We start from the raw sequence: 9,063 nt of genomic DNA, 5'->3' as shown, positions 1-9,063 counted from the left end.
TGAAGAACTCCGATGAAGATATAAAGCGGCCACAACTGTAGTCGTGATGATGGCAGTGGCCCAACAACCTCCTGTGAAGATGGAAATATGCTAAATAGGGTATATGCCCTATTGTGGGGTAAGTATATTTTCTAGAATTCGAAGCTAGGTTGATGGAGGATTCAGTGTGTTTTTATTATGTTTAGGGATGAATTGTGACATTCATATTTGTGAAAATTATTTTGCTATGATCCAAAGCACAACCCTAGTAATTATATGATTGAAACTCCTTTATGTTTGAGTAGAAGATTATTAATATGATGAGTAGTAGTTAGGGAACAATTTGATACTTAAGTTTTTCCTTATTTTGTGAACCAAAAGATTGCAAACATGATTAACCTATGCATGAGCAGACATTCAGTAGTGGTTGTATGGAATTTTTGTCTATGTACAAGACATTTACACTAAGTGTACAGGGTACATGTGCTTAATGTACAAGGGTGTACAAAGGTTCCTATGTTGAAGTATTTGCAATCGTTTTAAAATCATTTCCATTTTGAAAGGATGAGGAACATTCCCTCACACACATTCTTTGATCACACACTCATCCCATTCAATTTTATTACTTCATACATGTTCATTGGATGACCAATCACAGTAATGATGAATAGGAACCTATATTGGGTTTCACTTCCCGGCCCCTTTTCCCTTAGGCATCACATTGGAACATGGTAGCTCACCCATATGCACGCTTTTAGTTGTAGGTATGTCAAATTTTTGCCATTGTATAAGACATTTACACTAAGTGTACAATGCAAATGTGCTAACTATACAACTGTGTACAATGCTACTTATCTGGAAGGATTTCAAATGGTTTTGAATAAATTGCTTGCTCATTTATTTTTTCTAAGGGGGACATTCCTCATAGTCATTCCTCATTTCCCTTCGTACACATTCATTGGATGAGATAGCGCACTTATGATGAATATGAACCTAAATTGGGTTTCATTTTCCCCCTTTTAACTGAGCCATGACACTAGAATGTGGTTAACCCGCCCATATGCACTAGTTCTGTTCTAACTAGGTCGAATTTCTGCAACTGTACAAGGCATTTACACCAAGTGTACAAGGCCAATGTACTAAATGTACAAGGGTGTCTATCTTATGAGATTTCAAGTGATTTTGAAGAACTTTCTATCTTACTATTTCCAATCGTGGGGGACATTCCTCGCACATATTGCTTGACAACACACTCATTGCATGCATTTTATTTGATGTCTACCATGTTAATTCATTCTATTAGCTTCCCTAATAATGATGAATATGAACCGAAATTAGGGTAAATTTTTTGTTCATTTTCCCTAATCCATGAGAATGGAAACATTTACCCACCCATATGCACTTGTTCGGTTGTACCTATGTGGGATTTCGTGACTGTACAAGGAATTTACACTAAGTGTACAATGCAAATGTGCTAACTATACAACTGTGTACAATGCTACCTATGTTGAAGGATTTCAAATGCTTTTGAAAAAATTGCTTGCTCATTTATTTTTTCTAAGGGGGACATTCCTCATAGACATTCCTCATTTCTCTTTGTACACATTTATTGGATGAGATAACGCACTTATGATGAATAGGAACCTAAATTGGGTGTCATTTTCCCCTTTTTCAGTGAGCCATGACATTGGAACGTGGTTAACTCGCCCATATGCACTAGTTCTATTGTATCTAGGTCGAATTTCTGCAACTGTACAAGGCATTTACACTAAGTGTACAAGGCCAATGTACTAAATGTACAAGGGTGTCTATCTTACTTTTTCAATCGTGGGGAACATTCCTCAAACATATTGTTTGATAACACACTCATTGCATGCATTTTATTTGAAGTCTACCATGTTAATTCATTCTATTAGCTTCCCTAGTAATGATGAATATGAACCAAAATTCGGGTAAACTTTTTTCTCATTTTCCCTAATCCATGATAATGGAAACATTGGTTACCCACCCATATTCACTTGAAAATATGTACCTATGTGGGATTTGGTGATTGTACAAGGCATTTACATTAAGTGTACAATGCAAATGTGCTAACTGTACAAGTGTGTACAAGGCTACTTATCTTGAAGGATTTCAAATGCTTTTGAAAAAATTGCCTACTCATTCCTCAAATCAAATGATAATAACCTTCCTGTAGACCCTCAATTTTGTCCTCCTATCACATGTCCTATTAGATACTTGTTCGATACTGTACAGTAGTTCCTTGGTAGCCCATAGCTACTCATACTACTTACCTTTTTTGAGCCACCTCGGAGACTTTGGTTGAGGGATTTATCTAACCCCGTTGTGACTTTTGGCAGCCCTAATTTAAACTTAGGCCCACTTAGACACCCTAGACCCATTTAGATACACTTGGCCCATTAGGCATCACCTTAGGCCCATTTAGATGCACTTGACACCTTCTAGCTTGCACACATTCACCCTAGGTTACTTAGACAATATTTCAGAATAGGTCACTTGGACACTTCTTTTGGCATAGCCCACTTAGGCGTGTTCTTGATTTTGGTTACTTTCTTTTCTGAGATAGGATGAGTATTGGCTTGACTATTTATTGCATGAAATGAATTTTATTTTTTATTTTTGAGGGTTTGAGTTTGACATTAAATTATTATAATCCGTTGCATTACTTTAATTTCCTGATTTTTTCTAATTGCATACGTCTGATATTTATTTTTATACCCTTATCAATTTATTTGTTTATTTACTCACTTATTCATTTATTCTTTAATTCCATGAATTGACATTTTGGATTTTTGTGGTTATATGCTTTAATTTTCTATTTTATTTTATTCCATTTCCAATTACATGATTTCTTATTTCAACTTTATTTTTACTTTGCATGAGACTTGAAGCCATCAAGGAGAGGAGATCACGACCAAATAGGGAAACTTGGAAGGAATCCGGGTTGCATATAGAAAATGGGCAGATCACGACTTTAAGAAGGAATCTGGGCTGCATATGATTTGTTTGAAGAAAGAATTCAGGCTGCATATAGAAAGTGGGCAGATCACGGTTGAGGCACATCCGAGAGCATATGGAAAGAAGATTAAAGGGGATCTGATCACTTACCAAACAAGATACGACTGCATCCTTGGGGAAATCTCCAAGTGAGCCACACATAATGGGCTTCTCATATCCACGCGCACATAGGAAAAAATGGAAATAAGATATTCCATAAGGAGTGGGTTGCCTTATAAATAAAGGAGAGAATCCGAGCATATGGGAACCTTTTTCGGAGGGGAATAGGCGGAAATAATTTTCATGCGGAACTTTGGAGGAGAGCAAGGGACTTCAGGCAGAAAGAACACAAGAGCAATTCTTTTGAGAGGACGCGCAAAGAACTTTGAGGAGCTGACACATAACCATAAAAAAGAGAGGAACAGCCCACAAAATCTCCATAAATAACGATTTATAGGTAAGTGTACGCTTTCAAATTTATTTGGATTTCATTTTGATTCATCCTTTTTAGTCTTGAGTGTTTTAATGACTTTAGTTCTTTGATTTAATTAATCCTATATAATAAATTTCTTGTTTTAATTTCGAATGAGTTTTAATTTTTTTTTTTTTTAGTTTGGATATGTTTGTGGTTTTAATTCTTTAGTTTAATTTATCCCATTAGATAAAGTTCCTTTTTTTTTTATTCCAATTCAATTTAGTTTTAATTTATCTTTTATGTTTAGATGTGTTTGTAGTTTTCTTTAATTTAACTGTTTCTATTATAAAAGTCCTTATTTTTAATTTTGATTTAGTTCACTGTTAATCTACCTTTTATGTTTAGTGTTTGTCGTTTTAATTCGTTAGTTTAATTGTTCATATTAGAAAAGTTCTTATTTTTAATTTCAATTTAGTTCAATTTTAATATATCCCATATGCTCATGATTTTAATTTGTTAGTTTAATTGTTCATATTAGAAAAGTTCTTGTTTTTAATTTCAATTTAGTTCAATTTTAATCTATCTCATATGTTTGTGATTTTAATTTAATTATTCATATTAGAAAAGTTCTTATTTTTAATTTCAATTTAGTTCAATTTTAATCTATCCTATATGTTTAGATGTGTTTCAGATGTTAATTCATTAGTTTAAGTATTCCTGATAGGTAAAGTTCATATTTTTAAAATCCCAAATTAGTTTAAATTTTAATTTAGCTATTAATTTAAATATGTTAGTGATTTTAATTCCTTAGTTTAAACAATTTAAGAGATAAAGTTTATTTTTTTTCGGATTAATTTAGTTTTAGTTTATAATTTAATTTGAATGCGTTACTGATTTCAATTCCTTAGTTTAAATAAGTTGTGAGATAAAGTTTACTTTTTTTAATTTCAGATTAACTTAGTTTTCGTTTATGATTTAATTTGAATGTGTTAGTGATCCTAATTAGTTTGATTTTAATTCATTTTTTAGTTTAAATAATCACATTAAATAAAGTTTGTGTTTTTAATTCCAATTACTTTAATTTTAATTCATTTTTAACTTAAAGGCATTCGTGGATCTTAATTCTTTAGTTTAAATGATTGTATCAAATAAAGTTTGAGTTTTTAATATTCCAATAATTTTATTAAGTAGAATTTAATTTCAATTTAGTTTGATTTTAATTTATTTTATAATCTAAATGCATTCATGATTTTAATTCAATTGTCTGATTGACCCTCTTAGACAAATTCCATATTTTTAATTTCAATCTTAGTTTAATTTTATTTTGTTAATTTATTTATTTGCTTTAGTTTAAATATATTTGTGATTTCAATTTGATAGTTTAGGCAATCTTATTAGATGATGATGATGTCCTTAATTTAATCTAGTATTAATTATTTTTAGTATTGAATGTGTTTGTGTGTTTTTTATTTCATTAACTTTGAATTTAATCCATTTATATCCAATTTTGCAGTTGATTATAATTTTGTTTAATTAATTTAGTCAATCACGTGTAATTATTTTCATGTTTTAAGTATGGTAATTTTGGCTTTGATCTATTGAAACTTAGTATGAGCTTTAGGAATTTTAGATAATCACTCTAGTTAATTGCATGTCATTGTTTTCATACCTTCAAGATTGTTGAACTTTGGTTTTTGGTCTTTGATTTATCATATTTTGTTAAAATGCTAATTTACCTTAATTGATTCCATATTATTATCTCCATATGCTAAGTTTGTTGGCTTTAATCTTTGATTGGTTATTTTTATTTTAATTCATGTGTCTCTTGAAATCTAAATGTTAGTCTTGGGTAATATTTTGTTAGTTTGTTTGATTAGGAAGTCATAAATTTGGTGCCTTAGTGATTGTTAGTTAAATTCTTATTTTTTGAAGGCCACACTGGAAACTCATGAAGGTTGGTCTTACCCTCACCACTTTAATTGACATGATTTTCTAAATCTTTATTTTGTGTTTTTCGCTTCTATTTTGATTGGTATTTTGTTTTCTACGTTTTATTATTTTAAAAATTAATTCCTTTTATTTTAAAATTAAAACCTTTTTCTCCGAAGACCCCTTTAAGAAATTCTATTTTTTTTAAAAAAAATCATTTAGAGTTCTTAGAATCAGAATCTCATTTTCTTAAAATAATATGCAACCATTTTTTTTTATCGGTTTGCATCTTTCTCAGTTTTTAACCAAAATTTTGGTTTTAAATCAAACACGAATCCAAGCTTGTGGTCCCACATAAATGGGATAATTCCAGGTTTGATTTGTGTGTATCAATTGGGGAATTGGCGAAACCCCTACATAAAAAATTTAAAAAAATCTTTTTAAAACTTATTTTTGCTACCACATTTGTTGGTTGTTACAATCATATCTATTTTTTTAGAATTGTACATAAGATGTGTGTAATAATTGATGATTTTGTATTCTTTGTTCATGCGGAAGCACGCTATGAGTTATATATGCTATCCAGGTACGTTCCCTAATACCCACTTTCTAAACCCCGTGAACATGATTGTCATTGCGTACTATGCCCATGCTTGCTATCCTATTTGATTGCCTTGATATATATATTTGATGCTTGTTTGATTATCTTTGACAAAAACACATGTTGTGATATATTTCTATACTAACTTTTATGTTTCATGATAGCACTTGTGAAGCCGTTCAGGTACGCACTTTGGTTCTCTCTTAAGATCAGACTTTCTTATTTGGCATGCTATTTTTTGAAATCACCTAGCCTACCTAGGTATCCGTGATCAACCATTTAATTGCCACGTTTCCCTTAACTTAGTCAGTAGAGACCTCTTTAGGGCTTAGAAGGGTGCTACCTCCTAGAGGTACCTTCCCAGTAAGTAACCTGATCCCCGGACCTAGACTCAGGTTTTTCAAAGACATGCTTTTTCCAAAAATTATGGAGTCACATTTTAGGGTTTTTCTTTCTTGTTTTATTTTCCCTTTAAAATAAAAATAAAATAAGTGGCGACTCTGACTTTTTCCAAAATTAATTTTTCACAAATAGAAAAGCGAGTCTCGTCGATTGAGTGGGGACACACGTGAAAAATGCGGGTCCACACTTTCATTGATTGATATCCACGTGGGCCCTCCTCATGATTGTCTTCAACCTGATAAAGGGTATGTGTTTTTTTTCCCCTAGTGAGAAAGCAAATAAAGGCATAATATAGAGACGAGTATGTTGGCTGCCAAGCAGGTACTGGTTGGTGTTTGATGATGTTAAAAGCCTTTGTAAAGTAGCCTCCAATAAGCACTAATTTTGAGATTTAAGTCTTTTTGAATTTGATCATTTTTTCCTTTCTTTTCCAAGCTTTTTCTTTCCACCTTGGTTTTCTGAAGAAAGCTTGCATTATTGGAATGATTGTTATTTAATGTTGTTGCAGTTGTAAAGGACACAACTATTCACCAAAGCCCAACCTCTGTTCTGAATCTGATCCAAGGTTAACACTTTGTACAGTTCAAGTCCTTGAAGGCCTTCTAGAGAGTGAGCGTGCAGCACGTGCATAAGCAAACAACAGGATAGAAGCTCTTTCTATTCAACTACAATCCACACAAGGAAAACTTGATTTACTTCAGCAACAATTAACATCAGTTTGTTTGAATAAAATAGCAATGGACAGTAAGCTCAACACTATTTCCCATGGGAAACGTTTGAGAGTAGATGACTTTGACTTGGCTATTGAATCTGTTCAAGATATGGATGTTAATGAAAGAATAACAAGAGAAAATAAGATGTCAAGGATCACAACTGGTCCTCTGAAGTTCACGCAGTCAAAAAATGGTGTTTAAATATTCAAGGCCAACAAAGACAACAACAGCCAACATACGAACCCAAAGGACTATACAAAATTCATTGTGCTAAAACTTATGGAAGAACTCACAAAACATAATTATGGGGTTGAGCTGCTTCAGTTCAGGAATCCCAACAAGAGAGACATCATTGCTTTGTATGAGAAACATGTGCTTCAAAAATTGTAACAATTGTAAGTCAGGAATTATAGAGGTAGTCTGTCTGTAATCTAATGAGAATTGACTTGATAGATTAGTTTCTTAACCAAGTACTTAGTGCTTAAGAAGGTGTTTTGTGCCTGAACGGTGTCATTCCCATTAGTACAAAGCTTGGAATATCTTTTACTGCAAATTGTCATGTTGTTTGCCACTGACATCATTACCAACCCTTTAAGTGAGGTATATCATTTGTCTATTTTTACATTTGTGTTTTAATGTATTTCCTACTTGTGTGAGAATGTTTCTTGGTAGACCTTCCAGAGGCTATATATATTTAATGGTGTGATCACTGTACTTAGGAGTTTCTAGAACACCATTTGCATTTATGCCTACTGTATCTTCTGCTCAATTGGGTGGCAATAGGAAAACACTAGGTGAATTTTAGAAAGTAATGTATTGAGTTTAGAGTTTTATTTTATTATCATCTGTTTTCTCTTGTATGTATAGGAACTAAGTGGATGTGCAAGCAAACTTAGTACTTAATGTTGAATTATGCTTTTAAAGTTATGAACTTCTAAAACTTACTATTTAATTCTTTTAAGTATTAAGATTATTTATAAAAAATGAACTTGTTCTTTTTAATACTATTAAATTGACACGTCTGTTTCATTAATGAAATAATTAGATATATAAAAAGAAAAAAAAAAGAGGAAAACCTACATGGATTATTAAGGTCAATGATATTTGGGATTTAAAAAGAGTTAATTATTTGAACTTATCACTTATTTTATTTCTAAAGTTGTTATATTATGTTGTTTTGCCAAATATCTTAATGATTTAAGATATGTTATTGAGTTTTCTATCTTAAGTGCTCGAGTGAAAAAAGAAAAACAAATGTTGAATTTTTTTATCAGTATTATACTTGTTTGGGCCATATATGTATGTTGGATATGAGTTGTAATAATTTTTTGGAATTCGCAAATGTGAAAATTGATGTATTCTTAATTTTGTATTCCTACAGTCTAGTATGGGTAGAGAAACTCCAAGCTTAAAATGTAACTAAAGTTTCTGAGCTCCCAGTTGTGAGGACTAAAGTTTTTCTATTGTCTTAAGAATGTCAAGCAAACACTAATTTCCAAGGCTACAATCATCACATGAAAATTCCCATACTCAAAGGCTTCAAGGTTATCCATAAAATTGATGTTTAAAAATCAATTTAAAAAACTCAATTACGAAGTTGCTGTCTAAATTGTTTATTGTTGGTCTTTGTATAAAATTGCTTCTCTACATTCCAAATTATCCTACAAATACAAGCATCATGCACCCTCTAAGAGTGACAAAGAGTAGGGTCTTTCATTCTGTTGTATAATTCCAATTACATTAGGTTCATGTAACAATGAACATACATTTACAATCACAAATGAAGGCTTTAATTCTCCCTGTTCACTTATAATGCAATGACAATCAACTTAAGTCAAAATACAATCAAACTCCTACTAATCCCATACTCCCAGTGTTCATTTCTACATGTGGCACCATAAAAAAACATTTAAAGAACTACGTTTGTCCACCATAAATTACATGCAAATGTGCTAACTTTATACAGTCCATCACAAATTACAATCCCCATTAATCCCTCCGGACAC

Source organism: Vitis vinifera, chromosome 18, assembly GCF_030704535.1.
Source record: "Vitis vinifera cultivar Pinot Noir 40024 chromosome 18, ASM3070453v1".
Lineage (NCBI taxonomy): Eukaryota > Viridiplantae > Streptophyta > Magnoliopsida > Vitales > Vitaceae > Vitis > Vitis vinifera.
This window is presented reverse-complemented; position numbering follows the sequence as displayed.